A 26,448-nucleotide genomic window follows, 5' to 3' on the forward strand; every position below is an offset into this window, starting at 1 on the left:
GTTCATTTTGCTTGTTTGTCGGATTTTGGGATGGACTCTTTGGCTTTGCTTTTCTTCTCCTCATTGGATTTTTCATGTTCAAAGTTGCAGAAGCCAGATTACAAGCTCATTTTGGTTCAACTTCAGCAACTGTGCATTGCATTGCCATGTAATGTGATGCAATGCTATCTTTCTAGCTCTCCCTTTTTACTTCCTTTTGGATAAACAGACATATTAGGCAAGCATTTTGGAGCTTTCACCTAAATAACTACAGGTGGTGAGATAAGCTGCACAATATAATTGACCTTTCAGTATATTGTTGCACACACACCATCTATTTAGCAAATGCCCTTGTTATCAACAGCAGCCTTTTAAACTCACCTGAGCTAACAGGTATGTGCGCTGGTTACTCTGCTGCGCTTAAAATTTCTTTTTTGGTTTGCTACAATGCCTTTTCTGAAACGTTGTCTCCTTCTGCTGGAACACTGACTTCTTTCATTTAATGTCTGCAGACTATAAAAGAGAACCCAACCCAAAAAGTTTGGTTGATTAGTCTGTGGCATTCTGTTAAACTGTTGCTTATGGCGGTCTCTGTGAGCTTCTCAGCGACATTCAGCCAGCCAGGTATCCTGCCTGCAGTAGATGGAATGTGGCAATGGAACGCTGGCTGCGCGTGTCATAATAGGCTCTGAGCCTTTATATACCTGTGCACAGCAGCAGCCACCTTCAGTCTGCTGCTGGACAGCCAGCAGCAGCAGCAGCAGGAGAGGTATGTAATCAGGAGCCCTCCTGCTAAGGGTAGACAGCTGCTCGTTCCACCCCACCCCCCGCCTTAATTGGTTCTCCTCCCTTCCAACGGTGTTGAGGCGGGTGGGAACAGCAGGGGGTGAAGGTGCTGTGTTTAAAGAGGTGGAGTTATGCAGATCTAAAACGCGTGGATTGCAGCAGCAGCAAGCCGAAAAGTGCAGGCATGTAAGGGATCTAGAGGTTGACAACATGTCTTCTTAACGGGAGTCCAGGAGCTCATCTCCACAAATGGACTTTTCAGGATCCTTGGGTGGCTCCGTAGTTTGAAACCAATTCTGGTTATCGCTTCTCGGCCTTTTGGCTAAGATCAAGTGTAGTATCTTTTGAAAAGGCAGTTTTGTCCTTGGGCTGCCCTAGTAAATTGATGCATATTACACACTGGTTTGGTGCACTTGTTAGTACGCCAGGTGGCTCATAGAGTTATCTGATGGAAAACATGGCCCTCCAGGATCGAAGTCACTAGGCTGGGTAAGTGTGAGGGCTTTGGAGCAATGTGCCCCAGGAGTAGGCGCCCTGGTGGGAGTCCAAGCTTACTGGGACTGGGAACCCCAGAAAGACTTGGCTTCGTAGCACGCCGCACCTTTGCCAATCATACTTTCTGAGCAACCCCCCCTATTCCTGGCCTCCGGGCTAGGAAGGGGAATTTTTATAAACCCGGTCGGAGGTCCGGTCAGCTTTGGGCTGAGAAACCAACACAGGCTCCAGCTCCACTAGGGTGGCAGCCTAGATGGAAGCTGGGAGCACGAAAACGGCTCTTCTCCGGCTTCGGCTAGGGAGAGCATCGGAGATCCCTGACCCTCGCTGTGGCCTTCTGGCTCGGAGGGATGGGGATGGTTTATTGGGGACCCTCTCCTCCGGGAAGGGTCCACATGAATCCTCGCCTCGTGCGCTGTTTTGGTGTGACTTCGGTCACATTTTTCAGTGCCTTGGATGCAGCTTCAATCAAAAATCTGTTCTTATCAGTTTAATATCTGATACGTCCCCTATCTGGGGACCATATATTAAATGGATTTTTAGAACAGGGAGATGGAAAAAGAGCTTGCTCTGTCCACTCCACGCATTGACCTGGTATTGCAGTATCTCCAGGACCGGTGCACCCCTTCTTTAATGCAGTTTCTAAAATCAGAAAGAATTGAATTCAATGTTTTTTGTTCATTTTGCTTGTTTGTCGGATTTTGGGATGGACTCTTTGGCTTTGCTTTTCTTCTCCTCATTGGATTTTTCATGTTCAAAGTTGCAGAAGCCAGATTACAAGCTCATTTTGGTTCAACTTCAGCAACTGTGCATTGCATTGCCATGTAATGTGATGCAATGCTATCTTTCTAGCTCTCCCTTTTTACTTCCTTTTGGATAAACAGACATATTAGGCAAGCATTTTGGAGCTTTCACCTAAATAACTACAGGTGGTGAGATAAGCTGCACAATATAATTGACCTTTCAGTATATTGTTGCACACACACCATCTATTTAGCAAATGCCCTTGTTATCAACAGCAGCCTTTTAAACTCACCTGAGCTAACAGGTATGTGCGCTGGTTACTCTGCTGCGCTTAAAATTTCTTTTTTGGTTTGCTACAATGCCTTTTCTGAAACGTTGTCTCCTTCTGCTGGAACACTGACTTCTTTCATTTAATGCCTGCAGACTATAAAAGAGAACCCAACCCAAAAAGTTTGGTTGATTAGTCTGTGGCATTCTGTTAAACTGTTGCTTATGGCGGTCTCTGTGAGCTTCTCAGCGACATTCAGCCAGCCAGGTATCCTGCCTGCAGTAGATGGAATGTGGCAATGGAACGCTGGCTGCGCGTGTCATAATAGGCTCTGAGCCTTTATATACCTGTGCACAGCAGCAGCCACCTTCAGTCTGCTGCTGGACAGCCAGCAGCAGCAGCAGCAGGAGAGGTATGTAATCAGGAGCCCTCCTGCTAAGGGTAGACAGCTGCTCGTTCCACCCCACCCCCCGCCTTAATTGGTTCTCCTCCCTTCCAACGGTGTTGAGGCGGGTGGGAACAGCAGGGGGTGAAGGTGCTGTGTTTAAAGAGGTGGAGTTATGCAGATCTAAAACGCGTGGATTGCAGCAGCAGCAAGCCGAAAAGTGCAGGCATGTAAGGGATCTAGAGGTTGACAACATGTCTTCTTAACGGGAGTCCAGGAGCTCATCTCCACAAATGGACTTTTCAGGATCCTTGGGTGGCTCCGTAGTTTGAAACCAATTCTGGTTATCGCTTCTCGGCCTTTTGGCTAAGATCAAGTGTAGTATCTGTTCTTATCAGTTTAATATCTGATACGTCCCCTATCTGGGGACCATATATTAAATGGATTTTTAGAACAGGGAGATGGAAAAAGAGCTTGCTCTGTCCACTCCACGCATTGACCTGGTATTGCATTATCTCCAGGACCGGTGCACGCCTTCTTTAATGCAGATTCTAAAATCAGAAAGAATTGAATTCAATGTTTTTTGTTCATTTTGCTTGTTTGTCGGATTTTGGGATGGACTCTTTGGCTTTGCTTTTCTTCTCCTCATTGGATTTTTCATGTTCAAAGTTGCAGAAGCCAGATTACAAGCTCATTTTGGTTCAACTTCAGCAACTGTGCATTGCATTGCCATGTAATGTGATGCAATGCTATCTTTCTAGCTCTCCCTTTTTACTTCCTTTTGGATAAACAGACATATTAGGCAAGCATTTTGGAGCTTTCACCTAAATAACTACAGGTGGTGAGATAAGCTGCACAATATAATTGACCTTTCAGTATATTGTTGCACACACACCATCTATTTAGCAAATGCCCTTGTTATCAACAGCAGCCTTTTAAACTCACCTGAGCTAACAGGTATGTGCGCTGGTTACTCTGCTGCGCTTAAAATTTCTTTTTTGGTTTGCTACAATGCCTTTTCTGAAACGTTGTCTCCTTCTGCTGGAACACTGACTTCTTTCATTTAATGCCTGCAGACTATAAAAGAGAACCCAACCCAAAAAGTTTGGTTGATTAGTCTGTGGCATTCTGTTAAACTGTTGCTTATGGCGATCTCTGTGAGCTTCTCAGCGACATTCAGCCAGCCAGGTATCCTGCCTGCAGTAGATGGAATGTGGCAATGGAACGCTGGCTGCGCGTGTCATAATAGGCTCTGAGCCTTTATATACCTGTGCACAGCAGCAGCCACCTTCAGTCTGCTGCTGGACAGCCAGCAGCAGCAGCAGCAGGAGAGGTATGTAATCAGGAGCCCTCCTGCTAAGGGTAGACAGCTGCTCGTTCCACCCCACCCCCCGCCTTAATTGGTTCTCCTCCCTTCCAACGGTGTTGAGGCGGGTGGGAACAGCAGGGGGTGAAGGTGCTGTGTTTAAAGAGGTGGAGTTATGCAGATCTAAAACGCGTGGATTGCAGCAGCAGCAAGCCGAAAAGTGCAGGCATGTAAGGGATCTAGAGGTTGACAACATGTCTTCTTAACGGGAGTCCAGGAGCTCATCTCCACAAATGGACTTTTCAGGATCCTTGGGTGGCTCCGTAGTTTGAAACCAATTCTGGTTATCGCTTCTCGGCCTTTTGGCTAAGATCAAGTGTAGTATCTGTTCTTATCAGTTTAATATCTGATACGTCCCCTATCTGGGGACCATATATTAAATGGATTTTTAGAACAGGGAGATGGAAAAAGAGCTTGCTCTGTCCACTCCACGCATTGACCTGGTATTGCAGTATCTCCAGGACCGGTGCACCCCTTCTTTAATGCAGTTTCTAAAATCAGAAAGAATTGAATTCAATGTTTTTTGTTCATTTTGCTTGTTTGTCGGATTTTGGGATGGACTCTTTGGCTTTGCTTTTCTTCTCCTCATTGGATTTTTCATGTTCAAAGTTGCAGAAGCCAGATTACAAGCTCATTTTGGTTCAACTTCAGCAACTGTGCATTGCATTGCCATGTAATGTGATGCAATGCTATCTTTCTAGCTCTCCCTTTTTACTTCCTTTTGGATAAACAGACATATTAGGCAAGCATTTTGGAGCTTTCACCTAAATAACTACAGGTGGTGAGATAAGCTGCACAATATAATTGACCTTTCAGTATATTGTTGCACACACACCATCTATTTAGCAAATGCCCTTGTTATCAACAGCAGCCTTTTAAACTCACCTGAGCTAACAGGTATGTGCGCTGGTTACTCTGCTGCGCTTAAAATTTCTTTTTTGGTTTGCTACAATGCCTTTTCTGAAACGTTGTCTCCTTCTGCTGGAACACTGACTTCTTTCATTTAATGCCTGCAGACTATAAAAGAGAACCCAACCCAAAAAGTTTGGTTGATTAGTCTGTGGCATTCTGTTAAACTGTTGCTTATGGCGGTCTCTGTGAGCTTCTCAGCGACATTCAGCCAGCCAGGTATCCTGCCTGCAGTAGATGGAATGTGGCAATGGAACGCTGGCTGCGCGTGTCATAATAGGCTCTGAGCCTTTATATACCTGTGCACAGCAGCAGCCACCTTCAGTCTGCTGCTGGACAGCCAGCAGCAGCAGCAGCAGGAGAGGTATGTAATCAGGAGCCCTCCTGCTAAGGGTAGATAGACAGCTGCTCGTTCCACCCCACCCCCCGCCTTAATTGGTTCTCCTCCCTTCCAACGGTGTTGAGGCGGGTGGGAACAGCAGGGGGTGAAGGTGCTGTGTTTAAAGAGGTGGAGTTATGCAGATCTAAAACGCGTGGATTGCAGCAGCAGCAAGCCGAAAAGTGCAGGCATGTAAGGGATCTAGAGGTTGACAACATGTCTTCTTAACGGGAGTCCAGGAGCTCATCTCCACAAATGGACTTTTCAGGATCCTTGGGTGGCTCCGTAGTTTGAAACCAATTCTGGTTATCGCTTCTCGGCCTTTTGGCTAAGATCAAGTGTAGTATCTGTTCTTATCAGTTTAATATCTGATACGTCCCCTATCTGGGGACCATATATTAAATGGATTTTTAGAACAGGGAGATGGAAAAAGAGCTTGCTCTGTCCACTCCACGCATTGACCTGGTATTGCAGTATCTCCAGGACCGGTGCACCCCTTCTTTAATGCAGTTTCTAAAATCAGAAAGAATTGAATTCAATGTTTTTTGTTCATTTTGCTTGTTTGTCGGATTTTGGGATGGACTCTTTGGCTTTGCTTTTCTTCTCCTCATTGGATTTTTCATGTTCAAAGTTGCAGAAGCCAGATTACAAGCTCATTTTGGTTCAACTTCAGCAACTGTGCATTGCATTGCCATGTAATGTGATGCAATGCTATCTTTCTAGCTCTCCCTTTTTACTTCCTTTTGGATAAACAGACATATTAGGCAAGCATTTTGGAGCTTTCACCTAAATAACTACAGGTGGTGAGATAAGCTGCACAATATAATTGACCTTTCAGTATATTGTTGCACACACACCATCTATTTAGCAAATGCCCTTGTTATCAACAGCAGCCTTTTAAACTCACCTGAGCTAACAGGTATGTGCGCTGGTTACTCTGCTGCGCTTAAAATTTCTTTTTTGGTTTGCTACAATGCCTTTTTTGAAACGTTGTCTCCTTCTACTGGAACACTGACTTCTTTCATTTAATGCCTGCAGACTATAAAAGAGAACCCAACCCAAAAAGTTTGGTTGATTAGTCTGTGGCATTCTGTTAAACTGTTGCTTATGGCGGTCTCTGTGAGCTTCTCAGCGACATTCAGCCAGCCAGGTATCCTGCCTGCAGTAGATGGAATGTGGCAATGGAACGCTGGCTGCGCGTGTCATAATAGGCTCTGAGCCTTTATATACCTGTGCACAGCAGCAGCCACCTTCAGTCTGCTGCTGGACAGCCAGCAGCAGCAGCAGCAGGAGAGGTATGTAATCAGGAGCCCTCCTGCTAAGGGTAGACAGCTGCTCGTTCCACCCCACCCCCCGCCTTAATTGGTTCTCCTCCCTTCCAACGGTGTTGAGGCGGGTGGGAACAGCAGGGGGTGAAGGTGCTGTGTTTAAAGAGGTGGAGTTATGCAGATCTAAAACGCGTGGATTGCAGCAGCAGCAAGCCGAAAAGTGCAGGCATGTAAGGGATCTAGAGGTTGACAACATGTCTTCTTAACGGGAGTCCAGGAGCTCATCTCCACAAATGGACTTTTCAGGATCCTTGGGTGGCTCCGTAGTTTGAAACCAATTCTGGTTATCGCTTCTCGGCCTTTTGGCTAAGATCAAGTGTAGTATCTGTTCTTATCAGTTTAATATCTGATACGTCCCCTATCTGGGGACCATATATTAAATGGATTTTTAGAACAGGGAGATGGAAAAAGAGCTTGCTCTGTCCACTCCACGCATTGACCTGGTATTGCAGTATCTCCAGGACCGGTGCACCCCTTCTTTAATGCAGTTTCTAAAATCAGAAAGAATTGAATTCAATGTTTTTTGTTCATTTTGCTTGTTTGTCGGATTTTGGGATGGACTCTTTGGCTTTGCTTTTCTTCTCCTCATTGGATTTTTCATGTTCAAAGTTGCAGAAGCCAGATTACAAGCTCATTTTGGTTCAACTTCAGCAACTGTGCATTGCATTGCCATGTAATGTGATGCAATGCTATCTTTCTAGCTCTCCCTTTTTACTTCCTTTTGGATAAACAGACATATTAGGCAAGCATTTTGGAGCTTTCACCTAAATAACTACAGGTGGTGAGATAAGCTGCACAATATAATTGACCTTTCAGTATATTGTTGCACACACACCATCTATTTAGCAAATGCCCTTGTTATCAACAGCAGCCTTTTAAACTCACCTGAGCTAACAGGTATGTGCGCTGGTTACTCTGCTGCGCTTAAAATTTCTTTTTTGGTTTGCTACAATGCCTTTTCTGAAACGTTGTCTCCTTCTGCTGGAACACTGACTTCTTTCATTTAATGCCTGCAGACTATAAAAGAGAACCCAACCCAAAAAGTTTGGTTGATTAGTCTGTGGCATTCTGTTAAACTGTTGCTTATGGCGGTCTCTGTGAGCTTCTCAGCGACATTCAGCCAGCCAGGTATCCTGCCTGCAGTAGATGGAATGTGGCAATGGAACGCTGGCTGCGCGTGTCATAATAGGCTCTGAGCCTTTATATACCTGTGCACAGCAGCAGCCACCTTCAGTCTGCTGCTGGACAGCCAGCAGCAGCAGCAGCAGGAGAGGTATGTAATCAGGAGCCCTCCTGCTAAGGGTAGACAGCTGCTCGTTCCACCCCACCCCCCGCCTTAATTGGTTCTCCTCCCTTCCAACGGTGTTGAGGCGGGTGGGAACAGCAGGGGGTGAAGGTGCTGTGTTTAAAGAGGTGGAGTTATGCAGATCTAAAACGCGTGGATTGCAGCAGCAGCAAGCCGAAAAGTGCAGGCATGTAAGGGATCTAGAGGTTGACAACATGTCTTCTTAACGGGAGTCCAGGAGCTCATCTCCACAAATGGACTTTTCAGGATCCTTGGGTGGCTCCGTAGTTTGAAACCAATTCTGGTTATCGCTTCTCGGCCTTTTGGCTAAGATCAAGTGTAGTATCTGTTCTTATCAGTTTAATATCTGATACGTCCCCTATCTGGGGACCATATATTAAATGGATTTTTAGAACAGGGAGATGGAAAAAGAGCTTGCTCTGTCCACTCCACGCGTTGACCTGGTATTGCAGTATCTCCAGGACCGGTGCACCCCTTCTTTAATGCAGTTTCTAAAATCAGAAAGAATTGAATTCAATGTTTTTTGTTCATTTTGCTTGTTTGTCGGATTTTGGGATGGACTCTTTGGCTTTGCTTTTCTTCTCCTCATTGGATTTTTCATGTTCAAAGTTGCAGAAGCCAGATTACAAGCTCATTTTGGTTCAACTTCAGCAACTGTGCATTGCATTGCCATGTAATGTGATGCAATGCTATCTTTCTAGCTCTCCCTTTTTACTTCCTTTTGGATAAACAGACATATTAGGCAAGCATTTTGGAGCTTTCACCTAAATAACTACAGGTGGTGAGATAAGCTGCACAATATAATTGACCTTTCAGTATATTGTTGCACACACACCATCTATTTAGCAAATGCCCTTGTTATCAACAGCAGCCTTTTAAACTCACCTGAGCTAACAGGTATGTGCGCTGGTTGCTCTGCTGCGCTTAAAATTTCTTTTTTGGTTTGCTACAATGCCTTTTCTGAAACGTTGTCTCCTTCTGCTGGAACACTGACTTCTTTCATTTAATGCCTGCAGACTATAAAAGAGAACCCAACCCAAAAAGTTTGGTTGATTAGTCTGTGGCATTCTGTTAAACTGTTGCTTATGGCGGTCTCTGTGAGCTTCTCAGCGACATTCAGCCAGCCAGGTATCCTGCCTGCAGTAGATGGAATGTGGCAATGGAACGCTGGCTGCGCGTGTCATAATAGGCTCTGAGCCTTTATATACCTGTGCACAGCAGCAGCCACCTTCAGTCTGCTGCTGGACAGCCAGCAGCAGCAGCAGCAGGAGAGGTATGTAATCAGGAGCCCTCCTGCTAAGGGTAGACAGCTGCTCGTTCCACCCCACCCCCCGCCTTAATTGGTTCTCCTCCCTTCCAACGGTGTTGAGGCGGGTGGGAACAGCAGGGGGTGAAGGTGCTGTGTTTAAAGAGGTGGAGTTATGCAGATCTAAAACGCGTGGATTGCAGCAGCAGCAAGCCGAAAAGTGCAGGCATGTAAGGGATCTAGAGGTTGACAACATGTCTTCTTAACGGGAGTCCAGGAGCTCATCTCCACAAATGGACTTTTCAGGATCCTTGGGTGGCTCCGTAGTTTGAAACCAATTCTGGTTATCGCTTCTCGGCCTTTTGGCTAAGATCAAGTGTAGTATCTGTTCTTATCAGTTTAATATCTGATACGTCCCCTATCTGGGGACCATATATTAAATGGATTTTTAGAACAGGGAGATGGAAAAAGAGCTTGCTCTGTCCACTCCACGCATTGACCTGGTATTGCAGTATCTCCAGGACCGGTGCACCCCTTCTTTAATGCAGTTTCTAAAATCAGAAAGAATTGAATTCAATGTTTTTTGTTCATTTTGCTTGTTTGTCGGATTTTGGGATGGACTCTTTGGCTTTGCTTTTCTTCTCCTCATTGGATTTTTCATGTTCAAAGTTGCAGAAGCCAGATTACAAGCTCATTTTGGTTCAACTTCAGCAACTGTGCATTGCATTGCCATGTAATGTGATGCAATGCTATCTTTCTAGCTCTCCCTTTTTACTTCCTTTTGGATAAACAGACATATTAGGCAAGCATTTTGGAGCTTTCACCTAAATAACTACAGGTGGTGAGATAAGCTGCACAATATAATTGACCTTTCAGTATATTGTTGCACACACACCATCTATTTAGCAAATGCCCTTGTTATCAACAGCAGCCTTTTAAACTCACCTGAGCTAACAGGTATGTGCGCTGGTTACTCTGCTGCGCTTAAAATTTCTTTTTTGGTTTGCTACAATGCCTTTTCTGAAACGTTGTCTCCTTCTGCTGGAACACTGACTTCTTTCATTTAATGCCTGCAGACTATAAAAGAGAACCCAACCCAAAAAGTTTGGTTGATTAGTCTGTGGCATTCTGTTAAACTGTTGCTTATGGCGGTCTCTGTGAGCTTCTCAGCGACATTCAGCCAGCCAGGTATCCTGCCTGCAGTAGATGGAATGTGGCAATGGAACGCTGGCTGCGCGTGTCATAATAGGCTCTGAGCCTTTATATACCTGTGCACAGCAGCAGCCACCTTCAGTCTGCTGCTGGACAGCCAGCAGCAGCAGCAGCAGGAGAGGTATGTAATCAGGAGCCCTCCTGCTAAGGGTAGACAGCTGCTCGTTCCACCCCACCCCCGCCTTAATTGGTTCTCCTCCCTTCCAACGGTGTTGAGGCGGGTGGGAACAGCAGGGGGTGAAGGTGCTGTGTTTAAAGAGGTGGAGTTATGCAGATCTAAAACGCGTGGATTGCAGCAGCAGCAAGCCGAAAAGTGCAGGCATGTAAGGGATCTAGAGGTTGACAACATGTCTTCTTAACGGGAGTCCAGGAGCTCATCTCCACAAATGGACTTTTCAGGATCCTTGGGTGGCTCCGTAGTTTGAAACCAATTCTGGTTATCGCTTCTCGGCCTTTTGGCTAAGATCAAGTGCAGTGATCTAGCGGCTGCTGCCTTGGTCTTGGCTGAGAGGTGCTCGGGGTACCCGGCTCCTTGGCCTGGGGGGATCGCTCTGTTTTTCAGCAGGGCTTCACCTCCCTGCTGCTATTAGGGAGTCGGATTAGTCCCCGGGCAACGGGAGGCGATCATCTACCTGGCACTTCGGTGTTGAAGGTTTCTATTGAGAAGAGGAGAACCTGTTTGTGAAGAAGATGTCTGCAGCATCACATGAAGGAGAGGAAGATAATGTGCCTGAATTCGCTAAGGTGCAGAATTCTATTCGTTTGGTTGTTCAGGAGAACTTTCGAGATCAAAAGGATTTTAGGTATGTGATGAGTCAAGTTCTTGTGGATCTTTTTGGTTTGAAGACAGAAGAAGTGTTGGCGATAATGGACTACCCCAGGAGGGGTGTTTATGATATAGTTTTTGTTGACAAAGTTTTTTTTGAAGGATATCTAAGGAAAATGACTGCAAGCCAGGATAAAAGAATGGAGGGGATAAGTGTAATGCCACACTTCCCCGTTAGAGATAAATGGATCATTGTTAAAATGTACTCTCCATTGGTGGACGAAGAGGATGTTCTTACATTTTTGGAGTTTTTTTGTTTGTCAGTAACACCAAAAGGGAAGATTTATAATGAATTTGGTTTTTGGACTTCGAAGTGGAAATTTTTGGTCCGTTTCAAAGAAGATGAGCAGGGGACTGTGTTGCTTCCCCCAGCTAGGTTTAAGTTGGGTAATATAAATGGTGATATTTTTTTCAGTGGTATACCCACTTTTTGTCGAGTTTGTCGTCAATACGGGCATGGAAAGGAAAATTGTTCGGGTGGTGTATGTGGTTTTTGCAAAAAAGGTGATCATGAGTCAAAGGATTGTAAAGATCGGAGGAAGTGCAACTTGTGTCAGGAAGATACGCATGTTTTTAAGAATTGCCCAAAGAGGAAAAGAAATAAAGAGAAGGAGGTAGTGGTTAAAAAGGTTTTGGTAGAGAGAAAGGAGGAAAGTGTAGAAAAGGTGTTGGTGGTAAAGGGAAAAGAAAGCAAACCTGTAGGAGTGCAGAGGGAGATGGAGAAAACAAGAGTAGATTGGGGGGATAGGGTAGAGAGTGAAATGGGAGGTGTAAGTCAGGGAACTGGCCGTGGTAAGGTTAAAAAGCAAGAAAAGAGAAAGGAACAGGAAGTGGAGGTGGCAATGGAAGAAAATATAGTTGTTTTTCAACAACCTATGTTTATAAAGAATGCAGAATATTTTAACCGGTTGTACCGTAAGTTGTATGATGAGAAACGTTTGGACTATCTTATAGAGAATGTTAGGAAAGAACTAATAAGAGATAAAAATGTTTTTTGTGTGAAATATAGAATACCAGATGGTGTATCGAAACAAGTTTTTTCAGCATCAAGGGTTGAAGATTTGTCCCTTAAGGTTCTGAGTTGGGTTGGGGTTCATGCTTTTGATAACGGTTACAAGTATTTTACTTGATGTTATTACTGTTGTTAATACAGTTATAATTTAATTTTTATTTTTTTGGTATCCATTCAGGTTCTGAAACATTTCTTTCTTTGTAAGTATTGTTGTATTTTTGTAATTTTTTTTTCTGACATTAAAAGTACCAAAACCTGATGATGATTTAAGTTGGAGTCCACGTCTTGTCTCCCTTTGGGGAGAAGAGGACTGTGGAGTGGACTTTAATTTTAACCTGAATAGGTTTTAAAAAAAAAAAAAAAAAAATCTGTTCTTATCAGTTTAATATCTGATACGTCCCCTATCTGGGGACCATATATTAAATGGATTTTTAGAACAGGGAGATGGAAAAAGAGCTTGCTCTGTCCACTCCACGCATTGACCTGGTATTGCAGTATCTCCAGGACCGGTGCACCCCTTCTTTAATGCAGTTTCTAAAATCAGAAAGAATTGAATTCAATGTTTTTTGTTCATTTTGCTTGTTTGTCGGATTTTGGGATGGACTCTTTGGCTTTGCTTTTCTTCTCCTCATTGGATTTTTCATGTTCAAAGTTGCAGAAGCCAGATTACAAGCTCATTTTGGTTCAACTTCAGCAACTGTGCATTGCATTGCCATGTAATGTGATGCAATGCTATCTTTCTAGCTCTCCCTTTTTACTTCCTTTTGGATAAACAGACATATTAGGCAAGCATTTTGGAGCTTTCACCTAAATAACTACAGGTGGTGAGATAAGCTGCACAATATAATTGACCTTTCAGTATATTGTTGCACACACACCATCTATTTAGCAAATGCCCTTGTTATCAACAGCAGCCTTTTAAACTCACCTGAGCTAACAGGTATGTGCGCTGGTTACTCTGCTGCGCTTAAAATTTCTTTTTTGGTTTGCTACAATGCCTTTTCTGAAACGTTGTCTCCTTCTGCTGGAACACTGACTTCTTTCATTTAATGCCTGCAGACTATAAAAGAGAACCCAACCCAAAAAGTTTGGTTGATTAGTCTGTGGCATTCTGTTAAACTGTTGCTTATGGCGGTCTCTGTGAGCTTCTCAGCGACATTCAGCCAGCCAGGTATCCTGCCTGCAGTAGATGGAATGTGGCAATGGAACGCTGGCTGCGCGTGTCATAATAGGCTCTGAGCCTTTATATACCTGTGCACAGCAGCAGCCACCTTCAGTCTGCTGCTGGACAGCCAGCAGCAGCAGCAGCAGGAGAGGTATGTAATCAGGAGCCCTCCTGCTAAGGGTAGACAGCTGCTCGTTCCACCCCACCCCCCGCCTTAATTGGTTCTCCTCCCTTCCAACGGTGTTGAGGCGGGTGGGAACAGCAGGGGGTGAAGGTGCTGTGTTTAAAGAGGTGGAGTTATGCAGATCTAAAACGCGTGGATTGCAGCAGCAGCAAGCCGAAAAGTGCAGGCATGTAAGGGATCTAGAGGTTGACAACATGTCTTCTTAACGGGAGTCCAGGAGCTCATCTCCACAAATGGACTTTTCAGGATCCTTGGGTGGCTCCGTAGTTTGAAACCAATTCTGGTTATCGCTTCTCGGCCTTTTGGCTAAGATCAAGTGTAGTATCTGTTCTTATCAGTTTAATATCTGATACGTCCCCTATCTGGGGACCATATATTAAATGGATTTTTAGAACAGGGAGATGGAAAAAGAGCTTGCTCTGTCCACTCCACGCATTGACCTGGTATTGCAGTATCTCCAGGACCGGTGCACCCCTTCTTTAATGCAGTTTCTAAAATCAGAAAGAATTGAATTCAATGTTTTTTGTTCATTTTGCTTGTTTGTCGGATTTTGGGATGGACTCTTTGGCTTTGCTTTTCTTCTCCTCATTGGATTTTTCATGTTCAAAGTTGCAGAAGCCAGATTACAAGCTCATTTTGGTTCAACTTCAGCAACTGTGCATTGCATTGCCATGTAATGTGATGCAATGCTATCTTTCTAGCTCTCCCTTTTTACTTCCTTTTGGATAAACAGACATATTAGGCAAGCATTTTGGAGCTTTCACCTAAATAACTACAGGTGGTGAGATAAGCTGCACAATATAATTGACCTTTCAGTATATTGTTGCACACACACCATCTATTTAGCAAATGCCCTTGTTATCAACAGCAGCCTTTTAAACTCACCTGAGCTAACAGGTATGTGCGCTGGTTACTCTGCTGCGCTTAAAATTTCTTTTTTGGTTTGCTACAATGCCTTTTCTGAAACGTTGTCTCCTTCTGCTGGAACACTGACTTCTTTCATTTAATGCCTGCAGACTATAAAAGAGAACCCAACCCAAAAAGTTTGGTTGATTAGTCTGTGGCATTCTGTTAAACTGTTGCTTATGGCGGTCTCTGTGAGCTTCTCAGCGACATTCAGCCAGCCAGGTATCCTGCCTGCAGTAGATGGAATGTGGCAATGGAACGCTGGCTGCGCGTGTCATAATAGGCTCTGAGCCTTTATATACCTGTGCACAGCAGCAGCCACCTTCAGTCTGCTGCTGGACAGCCAGCAGCAGCAGCAGCAGGAGAGGTATGTAATCAGGAGCCCTCCTGCTAAGGGTAGACAGCTGCTCGTTCCACCCCACCCCCCGCCTTAATTGGTTCTCCTCCCTTCCAACGGTGTTGAGGCGGGTGGGAACAGCAGGGGGTGAAGGTGCTGTGTTTAAAGAGGTGGAGTTATGCAGATCTAAAACGCGTGGATTGCAGCAGCAGCAAGCCGAAAAGTGCAGGCATGTAAGGGATCTAGAGGTTGACAACATGTCTTCTTAACGGGAGTCCAGGAGCTCATCTCCACAAATGGACTTTTCAGGATCCTTGGGTGGCTCCGTAGTTTGAAACCAATTCTGGTTATCGCTTCTCGGCCTTTTGGCTAAGATCAAGTGTAGTATCTGTTCTTATCAGTTTAATATCTGATACGTCCCCTATCTGGGGACCATATATTAAATGGATTTTTAGAACAGGGAGATGGAAAAAGAGCTTGCTCTGTCCACTCCACGCATTGACCTGGTATTGCAGTATCTCCAGGACCGGTGCACCCCTTCTTTAATGCAGTTTCTAAAATCAGAAAGAATTGAATTCAATGTTTTTTGTTCATTTTGCTTGTTTGTTGGATTTTGGGATGGACTCTTTGGCTTTGCTTTTCTTCTCCTCATTGGATTTTTCATGTTCAAAGTTGCAGAAGCCAGATTACAAGCTCATTTTGGTTCAACTTCAGCAACTGTGCATTGCATTGCCATGTAATGTGATGCAATGCTATCTTTCTAGCTCTCCCTTTTTACTTCCTTTTGGATAAACAGACATATTAGGCAAGCATTTTGGAGCTTTCACCTAAATAACTACAGGTGGTGAGATAAGCTGCACAATATAATTGACCTTTCAGTATATTGTTGCACACACACCATCTATTTAGCAAATGCCCTTGTTATCAACAGCAGCCTTTTAAACTCACCTGAGCTAACAGGTATGTGCGCTGGTTACTCTGCTGCGCTTAAAATTTCTTTTTTGGTTTGCTACAATGCCTTTTCTGAAACGTTGTCTCCTTCTGCTGGAACACTGACTTCTTTCATTTAATGCCTGCAGACTATAAAAGAGAACCCAACCCAAAAAGTTTGGTTGATTAGTCTGTGGCATTCTGTTAAACTGTTGCTTATGGCGGTCTCTGTGAGCTTCTCAGCGACATTCAGCCAGCCAGGTATCCTGCCTGCAGTAGATGGAATGTGGCAATGGAACGCTGGCTGCGCGTGTCATAATAGGCTCTGAGCCTTTATATACCTGTGCACAGCAGCAGCCACCTTCAGTCTGCTGCTGGACAGCCAGCAGCAGCAGCAGCAGGAGAGGTATGTAATCAGGAGCCCTCCTGCTAAGGGTAGACAGCTGCTCGTTCCACCCCACCCCCCGCCTTAATTGGTTCTCCTCCCTTCCAACGGTGTTGAGGCGGGTGGGAACAGCAGGGGGTGAAGGTGCTGTGTTTAAAGAGGTGGAGTTATGCAGATCTAAAACGCGTGGATTGCAGCAGCAGCAAGCCGAAAAGTGCAGGCATGTAAGGGATCTAGAGGTTGACAACATGTCTTCTTAACGGGAGTCCAGGAGCTCATCTCCACAAATGGACTTTTCAGGATCCTTGGGTGGCTCCGTAGTTTGAAACCAATTCTGGTTATCGCTTCTCGGCCTTTTGGCTAAGATCAAGTGTAGTATCTGTTCTTATCAGTTTAATATCTGATACGTCCCCTATCTGGGGACCATATATTAAATGGATTTTTAGAACAGGGAGATGGAAAAAGAGCTTGCTCTGTCCACTCCACGCATTGACCTGGTATTGCAGTATCTCCAGGACCGGTGCACCCCTTCTTTAATGCAGTTTCTAAAATCAGAAAGAATTGAATTCAATGTTTTTTGTTCATTTTGCTTGTTTGTTGGATTTTGGGATGGACTCTTTGGCTTTGCTTTTCTTCTCCTCATTGGATTTTTCATGTTCAAAGTTGCAGAAGCCAGATTACAAGCTCATTTTGGTTCAACTTCAGCAACTGTGCATTGCATTGCCATGTAATGTGATGCAATGCTATCTTTCTAGCTCTCCCTTTTTACTTCCTTTTGGATAAACAGACATATTAGGCAAGCATTTTGGAGCTTTCACCTAAATAACTACAGGTGGTGAGATAAGCTGCACAATATAATTGACCTTTCAGTATATTGTTGCACACACACCATCTATTTAGCAAATGCCCTTGTTATCAACAGCAGCCTTTTAAACTCACCTGAGCTAACAGGTATGTGCGCTGGTTACTCTGCTGCGCTTAAAATTTCTTTTTTGGTTTGCTACAATGCCTTTTCTGAAACGTTGTCTCCTTCTGCTGGAACACTGACTTCTTTCATTTAATGCCTGCAGACTATAAAAGAGAACCCAACCCAAAAAGTTTGGTTGATTAGTCTGTGGCATTCTGTTAAACTGTTGCTTATGGCGGTCTCTGTGAGCTTCTCAGCGACATTCAGCCAGCCAGGTATCCTGCCTGCAGTAGATGGAATGTGGCAATGGAACGCTGGCTGCGCGTGTCATAATAGGCTCTGAGCCTTTATATACCTGTGCACAGCAGCAGCCACCTTCAGTCTGCTGCTGGACAGCCAGCAGCAGCAGCAGCAGGAGAGGTATGTAATCAGGAGCCCTCCTGCTAAGGGTAGACAGCTGCTCGTTCCACCCCACCCCCCGCCTTAATTGGTTCTCCTCCCTTCCAACGGTGTTGAGGCGGGTGGGAACAGCAGGGGGTGAAGGTGCTGTGTTTAAAGAGGTGGAGTTATGCAGATCTAAAACGCGTGGATTGCAGCAGCAGCAAGCCGAAAAGTGCAGGCATGTAAGGGATCTAGAGGTTGACAACATGTCTTCTTAACGGGAGTCCAGGAGCTCATCTCCACAAATGGACTTTTCAGGATCCTTGGGTGGCTCCGTAGTTTGAAACCAATTCTGGTTATCGCTTCTCGGCCTTTTGGCTAAGATCAAGTGTAGTATCTGTTCTTATCAGTTTAATATCTGATACGTCCCCTATCTGGGGACCATATATTAAATGGATTTTTAGAACAGGGAGATGGAAAAAGAGCTTGCTCTGTCCACTCCACGCATTGACCTGGTATTGCAGTATCTCCAGGACCGGTGCACCCCTTCTTTAATGCAGTTTCTAAAATCAGAAAGAATTGAATTCAATGTTTTTTGTTCATTTTGCTTGTTTGTTGGATTTTGGGATGGACTCTTTGGCTTTGCTTTTCTTCTCCTCATTGGATTTTTCATGTTCAAAGTTGCAGAAGCCAGATTACAAGCTCATTTTGGTTCAACTTCAGCAACTGTGCATTGCATTGCCATGTAATGTGATGCAATGCTATCTTTCTAGCTCTCCCTTTTTACTTCCTTTTGGATAAACAGACATATTAGGCAAGCATTTTGGAGCTTTCACCTAAATAACTACAGGTGGTGAGATAAGCTGCACAATATAATTGACCTTTCAGTATATTGTTGCACACACACCATCTATTTAGCAAATGCCCTTGTTATCAACAGCAGCCTTTTAAACTCACCTGAGCTAACAGGTATGTGCGCTGGTTACTCTGCTGCGCTTAAAATTTCTTTTTTGGTTTGCTACAATGCCTTTTCTGAAACGTTGTCTCCTTCTGCTGGAACACTGACTTCTTTCATTTAATGCCTGCAGACTATAAAAGAGAACCCAACCCAAAAAGTTTGGTTGATTAGTCTGTGGCATTCTGTTAAACTGTTGCTTATGGCGGTCTCTGTGAGCTTCTCAGCGACATTCAGCCAGCCAGGTATCCTGCCTGCAGTAGATGGAATGTGGCAATGGAACGCTGGCTGCGCGTGTCATAATAGGCTCTGAGCCTTTATATACCTGTGCACAGCAGCAGCCACCTTCAGTCTGCTGCTGGACAGCCAGCAGCAGCAGCAGCAGGAGAGGTATGTAATCAGGAGCCCTCCTGCTAAGGGTAGACAGCTGCTCGTTCCACCCCACCCCCCGCCTTAATTGGTTCTCCTCCCTTCCAACGGTGTTGAGGCGGGTGGGAACAGCAGGGGGTGAAGGTGCTGTGTTTAAAGAGGTGGAGTTATGCAGATCTAAAACGCGTGGATTGCAGCAGCAGCAAGCCGAAAAGTGCAGGCATGTAAGGGATCTAGAGGTTGACAACATGTCTTCTTAACGGGAGTCCAGGAGCTCATCTCCACAAATGGACTTTTCAGGATCCTTGGGTGGCTCCGTAGTTTGAAACCAATTCTGGTTATCGCTTCTCGGCCTTTTGGCTAAGATCAAGTGTAGTATCTGTTCTTATCAGTTTAATATCTGATACGTCCCCTATCTGGGGACCATATATTAAATGGATTTTTAGAACAGGGAGATGGAAAAAGAGCTTGCTCTGTCCACTCCACGCATTGACCTGGTATTGCAGTATCTCCAGGACCGGTGCACCCCTTCTTTAATGCAGTTTCTAAAATCAGAAAGAATTGAATTCAATGTTTTTTGTTCATTTTGCTTGTTTGTTGGATTTTGGGATGGACTCTTTGGCTTTGCTTTTCTTCTCCTCATTGGATTTTTCATGTTCAAAGTTGCAGAAGCCAGATTACAAGCTCATTTTGGTTCAACTTCAGCAACTGTGCATTGCATTGCCATGTAATGTGATGCAATGCTATCTTTCTAGCTCTCCCTTTTTACTTCCTTTTGGATAAACAGACATATTAGGCAAGCATTTTGGAGCTTTCACCTAAATAACTACAGGTGGTGAGATAAGCTGCACAATATAATTGACCTTTCAGTATATTGTTGCACACACACCATCTATTTAGCAAATGCCCTTGTTATCAACAGCAGCCTTTTAAACTCACCTGAGCTAACAGGTATGTGCGCTGGTTACTCTGCTGCGCTTAAAATTTCTTTTTTGGTTTGCTACAATGCCTTTTCTGAAACGTTGTCTCCTTCTGCTGGAACACTGACTTCTTTCATTTAATGCCTGCAGACTATAAAAGAGAACCCAACCCAAAAAGTTTGGTTGATTAGTCTGTGGCATTCTGTTAAACTGTTGCTTATGGCGGTCTCTGTGAGCTTCTCAGCGACATTCAGCCAGCCAGGTATCCTGCCTGCAGTAGATGGAATGTGGCAATGGAACGCTGGCTGCGCGTGTCATAATAGGCTCTGAGCCTTTATATACCTGTGCACAGCAGCAGCCACCTTCAGTCTGCTGCTGGACAGCCAGCAGCAGCAGCAGCAGGAGAGGTATGTAATGAGGAGCCCTCCTGCTAAGGGTAGACAGCTGCTCGTTCCACCCCACCCCCCGCCTTAATTGGTTCTCCTCCCTTCCAACGGTGTTGAGGCGGGTGGGAACAGCAGGGGGTGAAGGTGCTGTGTTTAAAGAGGTGGAGTTATGCAGATCTAAAACGCGTGGATTGCAGCAGCAGCAAGCCGAAAAGTGCAGGCATGTAAGGGATCTAGAGGTTGACAACATGTCTTCTTAACGGGAGTCCAGGAGCTCATCTCCACAAATGGACTTTTCAGGATCCTTGGGTGGCTCCGTAGTTTGAAACCAATTCTGGTTATCGCTTCTCGGCCTTTTGGCTAAGATCAAGTGTAGTATCTGTTCTTATCAGTTTAATATCTGATACGTCCCCTATCTGGGGACCATATATTAAATGGATTTTTAGAACAGGGAGATGGAAAAAGAGCTTGCTCTGTCCACTCCACGCATTGACCTGGTATTGCAGTATCTCCAGGACCGGTGCACCCCTTCTTTAATGCAGTTTCTAAAATCAGAAAGAATTGAATTCAATGTTTTTTGTTCATTTTGCTTGTTTGTCGGATTTTGGGATGGACTCTTTGGCTTTGCTTTTCTTCTCCTCATTGGATTTTTCATGTTCAAAGTTGCAGAAGCCAGATTACAAGCTCATTTTGGTTCAACTTCAGCAACTGTGCATTGCATTGCCATGTAATGTGATGCAATGCTATCTTTCTAGCTCTCCCTTTTTACTTCCTTTTGGATAAACAGACATATTAGGCAAGCATTTTGGAGCTTTCACCTAAATAACTACAGGTGGTGAGATAAGCTGCACAATATAATTGACCTTTCAGTATATTGTTGCACACACACCATCTATTTAGCAAATGCCCTTGTTATCAACAGCAGCCTTTTAAACTCACCTGAGCTAACAGGTATGTGCGCTGGTTACTCTGCTGCGCTTAAAATTTCTTTTTTGGTTTGCTACAATGCCTTTTCTGAAACGTTGTCTCCTTCTGCTGGAACACTGACTTCTTTCATTTAATGCCTGCAGACTATAAAAGAGAACCCAACCCAAAAAGTTTGGTTGATTAGTCTGTGGCATTCTGTTAAACTGTTGCTTATGGCGGTCTCTGTGAGCTTCTCAGCGACATTCAGCCAGCCAGGTATCCTGCCTGCAGTAGATGGAATGTGGCAATGGAACGCTGGCTGCGCGTGTCATAATAGGCTCTGAGCCTTTATATACCTGTGCACAGCAGCAGCCACCTTCAGTCTGCTGCTGGACAGCCAGCAGCAGCAGCAGCAGGAGAGGTATGTAATCAGGAGCCCTCCTGCTAAGGGTAGACAGCTGCTCGTTCCACCCCACCCCCCGCCTTAATTGGTTCTCCTCCCTTCCAACGGTGTTGAGGCGGGTGGGAACAGCAGGGGGTGAAGGTGCTGTGTTTAAAGAGGTGGAGTTATGCAGATCTAAAACGCGTGGATTGCAGCAGCAGCAAGCCGAAAAGTGCAGGCATGTAAGGGATCTAGAGGTTGACAACATGTCTTCTTAACGGGAGTCCAGGAGCTCATCTCCACAAATGGACTTTTCAGGATCCTTGGGTGGCTCCGTAGTTTGAAACCAATTCTGGTTATCGCTTCTCGGCCTTTTGGCTAAGATCAAGTGTAGTATCTGTTCTTATCAGTTTAATATCTGATACGTCCCCTATCTGGGGACCATATATTAAATGGATTTTTAGAACAGGGAGATGGAAAAAGAGCTTGCTCTGTCCACTCCACGCATTGACCTGGTATTGCAGTATCTCCAGGACCGGTGCACCCCTTCTTTAATGCAGTTTCTAAAATCAGAAAGAATTGAATTCAATGTTTTTTGTTCATTTTGCTTGTTTGTCGGATTTTGGGATGGACTCTTTGGCTTTGCTTTTCTTCTCCTCATTGGATTTTTCATGTTCAAAGTTGCAGAAGCCAGATTACAAGCTCATTTTGGTTCAACTTCAGCAACTGTGCATTGCATTGCCATGTAATGTGATGCAATGCTATCTTTCTAGCTCTCCCTTTTTACTTCCTTTTGGATAAACAGACATATTAGGCAAGCATTTTGGAGCTTTCACCTAAATAACTACAGGTGGTGAGATAAGCTGCACAATATAATTGACCTTTCAGTATATTGTTGCACACACACCATCTATTTAGCAAATGCCCTTGTTATCAACAGCAGCCTTTTAAACTCACCTGAGCTAACAGGTATGTGCGCTGGTTACTCTGCTGCGCTTAAAATTTCTTTTTTGGTTTGCTACAATGCCTTTTCTGAAACGTTGTCTCCTTCTGCTGGAACACTGACTTCTTTCATTTAATGCCTGCAGACTATAAAAGAGAACCCAACCCAAAAAGTTTGGTTGATTAGTCTGTGGCATTCTGTTAAACTGTTGCTTATGGCGGTCTCTGTGAGCTTCTCAGCGACATTCAGCCAGCCAGGTATCCTGCCTGCAGTAGATGGAATGTGGCAATGGAATGCTGGCTGCGTGTGTCATAATAGGCTCTGAGCCTTTATATACCTGTGCACAGCAGCAGCCACCTTCAGTCTGCTGCTGGACAGCCAGCAGCAGCAGCAGCAGCAGGAGAGGTATGTAATCAGGAGCCCTCCTGCTAAGGGTAGACAGCTGCTCGTTCCACCCCACCCCCCGCCTTAATTGGTTCTCCTCCCTTCCAACGGTGTTGAGGCGGGTGGGAACAGCAGGGGGTGAAGGTGCTGTGTTTAAAGAGGTGGAGTTATGCAGATCTAAAACGCGTGGATTGCAGCAGCAGCAAGCCGAAAAGTGCAGGCATGTAAGGGATCTAGAGGTTGACAACATGTCTTCTTAACGGGAGTCCAGGAGCTCATCTCCACAAATGGACTTTTCAGGATCCTTGGGTGGCTCCGTAGTTTGAAACCAATTCTGGTTATCGCTTCTCGGCCTTTTGGCTAAGATCAAGTGTAGTATCTGTTCTTATCAGTTTAATATCTGATACGTCCCCTATCTGGGGACCATATATTAAATGGATTTTTAGAACAGGGAGATGGAAAAAGAGCTTGCTCTGTCCACTCCACGCATTGACCTGGTATTGCAGTATCTCCAGGACCGGTGCACCCCTTCTTTAATGCAGTTTCTAAAATCAGAAAGAATTGAATTCAATGTTTTTTGTTCATTTTGCTTGTTTGTTGGATTTTGGGATGGACTCTTTGGCTTTGCTTTTCTTCTCCTCATTGGATTTTTCATGTTCAAAGTTGCAGAAGCCAGATTACAAGCTCATTTTGGTTCAACTTCAGCAACTGTGCATTGCATTGCCATGTAATGTGATGCAATGCTATCTTTCTAGCTCTCCCTTTTTACTTCCTTTTGGATAAACAGACATATTAGGCAAGCATTTTGGAGCTTTCACCTAAATAACTACAGGTGGTGAGATAAGCTGCACAATATAATTGACCTTTCAGTATATTGTTGCACACACACCATCTATTTAGCAAATGCCCTTGTTATCAACAGCAGCCTTTTAAACTCACCTGAGCTAACAGGTATGTGCGCTGGTTACTCTGCTGCGCTTAAAATTTCTTTTTTGGTTTGCTACAATGCCTTTTCTGAAACGTTGTCTCCTTCTGCTGGAACACTGACTTCTTTCATTTAATGCCTGCAGACTATAAAAGAGAACCCAACCCAAAAAGTTTGGTTGATTAGTCTGTGGCATTCTGTTAAACTGTTGCTTATGGCGGTCTCTGTGAGCTTCTCAGCGACATTCAGCCAGCCAGGTATCCTGCCTGCAGTAGATGGAATGTGGCAATGGAACGCTGGCTGCGTGTGTCATAATAGGCTCTGAGCCTTTATATACCTGTGCACAGCAGCAGCCACCTTCAGTCTGCTGCTGGACAGCCAGCAGCAGCAGCAGCAGCAGGAGAGGTATGTAATCAGGAGCCCTCCTGCTAAGGGTAGACAGCTGCTCGTTCCACCCCACCCCCCGCCTTAATTGGTTCTCCTCCCTTCCAACGGTGTTGAGGCGGGTGGGAACAGCAGGGGGTGAAGGTGCTGTGTTTAAAGAGGTGGAGTTATGCAGATCTAAAACGCGTGGATTGCAGCAGCAGCAAGCCGAAAAGTGCAGGCATGTAAGGGATCTAGAGGTTGACAACATGTCTTCTTAACGGGAGTCCAGGAGCTCATCTCCACAAATGGACTTTTCAGGATCCTTGGGTGGCTCCGTAGTTTGAAACCAATTCTGGTTATCGCTTCTCGGCCTTTTGGCTAAGATCAAGTGTAGTATCTGTTCTTATCAGTTTAATATCTGATACGTCCCCTATCTGGGGACCATATATTAAATGGATTTTTAGAACAGGGAGATGGAAAAAGAGCTTGCTCTGTCCACTCCACGCATTGACCTGGTATTGCAGTATCTCCAGGACCGGTGCACCCCTTCTTTAATGCAGTTTCTAAAATCAGAAAGAATTGAATTCAATGTTTTTTGTTCATTTTGCTTGTTTGTCGGATTTTGGGATGGACTCTTTGGCTTTGCTTTTCTTCTCCTCATTGGATTTTTCATGTTCAAAGTTGCAGAAGCCAGATTACAAGCTCATTTTGGTTCAACTTCAGCAACTGTGCATTGCATTGCCATGTAATGTGATGCAATGCTATCTTTCTAGCTCTCCCTTTTTACTTCCTTTTGGATAAACAGACATATTAGGCAAGCATTTTGGAGCTTTCACCTAAATAACTACAGGTGGTGAGATAAGCTGCACAATATAATTGACCTTTCAGTATATTGTTGCACACACACCATCTATTTAGCAAATGCCCTTGTTATCAACAGCAGCCTTTTAAACTCACCTGAGCTAACAGGTATGTGCGCTGGTTACTCTGCTGCGCTTAAAATTTCTTTTTTGGTTTGCTACAATGCCTTTTCTGAAACGTTGTCTCCTTCTGCTGGAACACTGACTTCTTTCATTTAATGCCTGCAGACTATAAAAGAGAACCCAACCCAAAAAGTTTGGTTGATTAGTCTGTGGCATTCTGTTAAACTGTTGCTTATGGCGGTCTCTGTGAGCTTCTCAGCGACATTCAGCCAGCCAGGTATCCTGCCTGCAGTAGATGGAATGTGGCAATGGAACGCTGGCTGCGCGTGTCATAATAGGCTCTGAGCCTTTATATACCTGTGCACAGCAGCAGCCACCTTCAGTCTGCTGCTGGACAGCCAGCAGCAGCAGCAGCAGCAGGAGAGGTATGTAATCAGGAGCCCTCCTGCTAAGGGTAGACAGCTGCTCGTTCCACCCCACCCCCCGCCTTAATTGGTTCTCCTCCCTTCCAACGGTGTTGAGGCGGGTGGGAACAGCAGGGGGTGAAGGTGCTGTGTTTAAAGAGGTGGAGTTATGCAGATCTAAAACGCGTGGATTGCAGCAGCAGCAAGCCGAAAAGTGCAGGCATGTAAGGGATCTAGAGGTTGACAACATGTCTTCTTAACGGGAGTCCAGGAGCTCATCTCCACAAATGGACTTTTCAGGATCCTTGGGTGGCTCCGTAGTTTGAAACCAATTCTGGTTATCGCTTCTCGGCCTTTTGGCTAAGATCAAGTGTAGTATCTGTTCTTATCAGTTTAATATCTGATACGTCCCCTATCTGGGGACCATATATTAAATGGATTTTTAGAACAGGGAGATGGAAAAAGAGCTTGCTCTGTCCACTCCACGCATTGACCTGGTATTGCAGTATCTCCAGGACCAGTGCACCCCTTCTTTAATGCAGTTTCTAAAATCAGAAAGAATTGAATTCAATGTTTTTTGTTCATTTTGCTTGTTTGTCGGATTTTGGGATGGACTCTTTGGCTTTGCTTTTCTTCTCCTCATTAGATTTTTCATGTTCAAAGTTGCAGAAGCCAGATTACAAGCTCATTTTGGTTCAACTTCAGCAACTGTGCATTGCATTGCCATGTAATGTGATGCAATGCTATCTTTCTAGCTCTCCCTTTTTACTTCCTTTTGGATAAACAGACATATTAGGCAAGCATTTTGGAGCTTTCACCTAAATAACTACAGGTGGTGAGATAAGCTGCACAATATAATTGACCTTTCAGTATATTGTTGCACACACACCATCTATTTAGCAAATGCCCTTGTTATCAACAGCAGCCTTTTAAACTCACCTGAGCTAACAGGTATGTGCGCTGGTTACTCTGCTGCGCTTAAAATTTCTTTTTTGGTTTGCTACAATGCCTTTTCTGAAACGTTGTCTCCTTCTGCTGGAACACTGACTTCTTTCATTTAATGCCTGCAGACTATAAAAGAGAACCCAACCCAAAAAGTTTGGTTGATTAGTCTGTGGCATTCTGTTAAACTGTTGCTTATGGCGGTCT

General features: G+C 44.6%; 16 non-coding genes and 3 pseudogenes across 16 annotated transcripts; all 19 read left to right on the forward strand.

Moving 5' to 3' along the window:
* Positions 1-1,067: 1,067 nt before the first annotated feature.
* Positions 1,068-1,183, forward strand: LOC141217661 (U2 spliceosomal RNA; annotated as a pseudogene).
* Positions 1,184-1,707: 524 nt separating this feature from the next.
* Positions 1,708-1,888, forward strand: LOC141217606 (U2 spliceosomal RNA; annotated as a pseudogene).
* A 1,115-nt stretch (positions 1,889-3,003) lies between these two features.
* On the forward strand, positions 3,004-3,194 carry LOC141217542 (U2 spliceosomal RNA). The gene has a single exon (XR_012286374.1). It is a non-coding gene; the product is annotated as a U2 spliceosomal RNA (small nuclear RNA).
* Positions 3,195-4,309: 1,115 nt separating this feature from the next.
* Positions 4,310-4,500, forward strand: LOC141217522 (U2 spliceosomal RNA). Its single transcript, XR_012286354.1, has one exon. It is a non-coding gene; the product is annotated as a U2 spliceosomal RNA (small nuclear RNA).
* A 1,119-nt stretch (positions 4,501-5,619) lies between these two features.
* Positions 5,620-5,810, forward strand: LOC141217523 (U2 spliceosomal RNA). The gene has a single exon (XR_012286355.1). It is a non-coding gene; the product is annotated as a U2 spliceosomal RNA (small nuclear RNA).
* Positions 5,811-6,925: 1,115 nt separating this feature from the next.
* On the forward strand, positions 6,926-7,116 carry LOC141217524 (U2 spliceosomal RNA). The gene has a single exon (XR_012286356.1). It is a non-coding gene; the product is annotated as a U2 spliceosomal RNA (small nuclear RNA).
* Positions 7,117-8,231: 1,115 nt separating this feature from the next.
* Positions 8,232-8,422, forward strand: LOC141217544 (U2 spliceosomal RNA). Its single transcript, XR_012286376.1, has one exon. It is a non-coding gene; the product is annotated as a U2 spliceosomal RNA (small nuclear RNA).
* Positions 8,423-9,537: 1,115 nt separating this feature from the next.
* Positions 9,538-9,728, forward strand: LOC141217525 (U2 spliceosomal RNA). The gene has a single exon (XR_012286357.1). It is a non-coding gene; the product is annotated as a U2 spliceosomal RNA (small nuclear RNA).
* Positions 9,729-12,580: 2,852 nt separating this feature from the next.
* LOC141217616 (U2 spliceosomal RNA) lies at positions 12,581-12,761 on the forward strand (annotated as a pseudogene).
* A 1,115-nt stretch (positions 12,762-13,876) lies between these two features.
* Positions 13,877-14,067, forward strand: LOC141217526 (U2 spliceosomal RNA). Its single transcript, XR_012286358.1, has one exon. It is a non-coding gene; the product is annotated as a U2 spliceosomal RNA (small nuclear RNA).
* Positions 14,068-15,182: 1,115 nt separating this feature from the next.
* LOC141217527 (U2 spliceosomal RNA) lies at positions 15,183-15,373 on the forward strand. Its single transcript, XR_012286359.1, has one exon. It is a non-coding gene; the product is annotated as a U2 spliceosomal RNA (small nuclear RNA).
* Positions 15,374-16,488: 1,115 nt separating this feature from the next.
* Positions 16,489-16,679, forward strand: LOC141217529 (U2 spliceosomal RNA). The gene has a single exon (XR_012286361.1). It is a non-coding gene; the product is annotated as a U2 spliceosomal RNA (small nuclear RNA).
* A 1,115-nt stretch (positions 16,680-17,794) lies between these two features.
* Positions 17,795-17,985, forward strand: LOC141217530 (U2 spliceosomal RNA). Its single transcript, XR_012286362.1, has one exon. It is a non-coding gene; the product is annotated as a U2 spliceosomal RNA (small nuclear RNA).
* Positions 17,986-19,100: 1,115 nt separating this feature from the next.
* On the forward strand, positions 19,101-19,291 carry LOC141217531 (U2 spliceosomal RNA). Its single transcript, XR_012286363.1, has one exon. It is a non-coding gene; the product is annotated as a U2 spliceosomal RNA (small nuclear RNA).
* Positions 19,292-20,406: 1,115 nt separating this feature from the next.
* Positions 20,407-20,597, forward strand: LOC141217532 (U2 spliceosomal RNA). The gene has a single exon (XR_012286364.1). It is a non-coding gene; the product is annotated as a U2 spliceosomal RNA (small nuclear RNA).
* Positions 20,598-21,712: 1,115 nt separating this feature from the next.
* On the forward strand, positions 21,713-21,903 carry LOC141217533 (U2 spliceosomal RNA). The gene has a single exon (XR_012286365.1). It is a non-coding gene; the product is annotated as a U2 spliceosomal RNA (small nuclear RNA).
* Positions 21,904-23,021: 1,118 nt separating this feature from the next.
* On the forward strand, positions 23,022-23,212 carry LOC141217534 (U2 spliceosomal RNA). Its single transcript, XR_012286366.1, has one exon. It is a non-coding gene; the product is annotated as a U2 spliceosomal RNA (small nuclear RNA).
* A 1,118-nt stretch (positions 23,213-24,330) lies between these two features.
* LOC141217535 (U2 spliceosomal RNA) lies at positions 24,331-24,521 on the forward strand. Its single transcript, XR_012286367.1, has one exon. It is a non-coding gene; the product is annotated as a U2 spliceosomal RNA (small nuclear RNA).
* A 1,118-nt stretch (positions 24,522-25,639) lies between these two features.
* On the forward strand, positions 25,640-25,830 carry LOC141217372 (U2 spliceosomal RNA). The gene has a single exon (XR_012286210.1). It is a non-coding gene; the product is annotated as a U2 spliceosomal RNA (small nuclear RNA).
* The last annotated feature ends 618 nt before the right edge of the window (positions 25,831-26,448 follow it).

Source organism: Phyllobates terribilis, unplaced genomic scaffold (genome assembly GCF_046119375.1).
Source record: "Phyllobates terribilis strain yellow unplaced genomic scaffold, ASM4611937v1 Scaffold_241__1_contigs__length_2998254, whole genome shotgun sequence".
Classification (NCBI taxonomy): Eukaryota; Metazoa; Chordata; class Amphibia; order Anura; family Dendrobatidae; genus Phyllobates; species Phyllobates terribilis.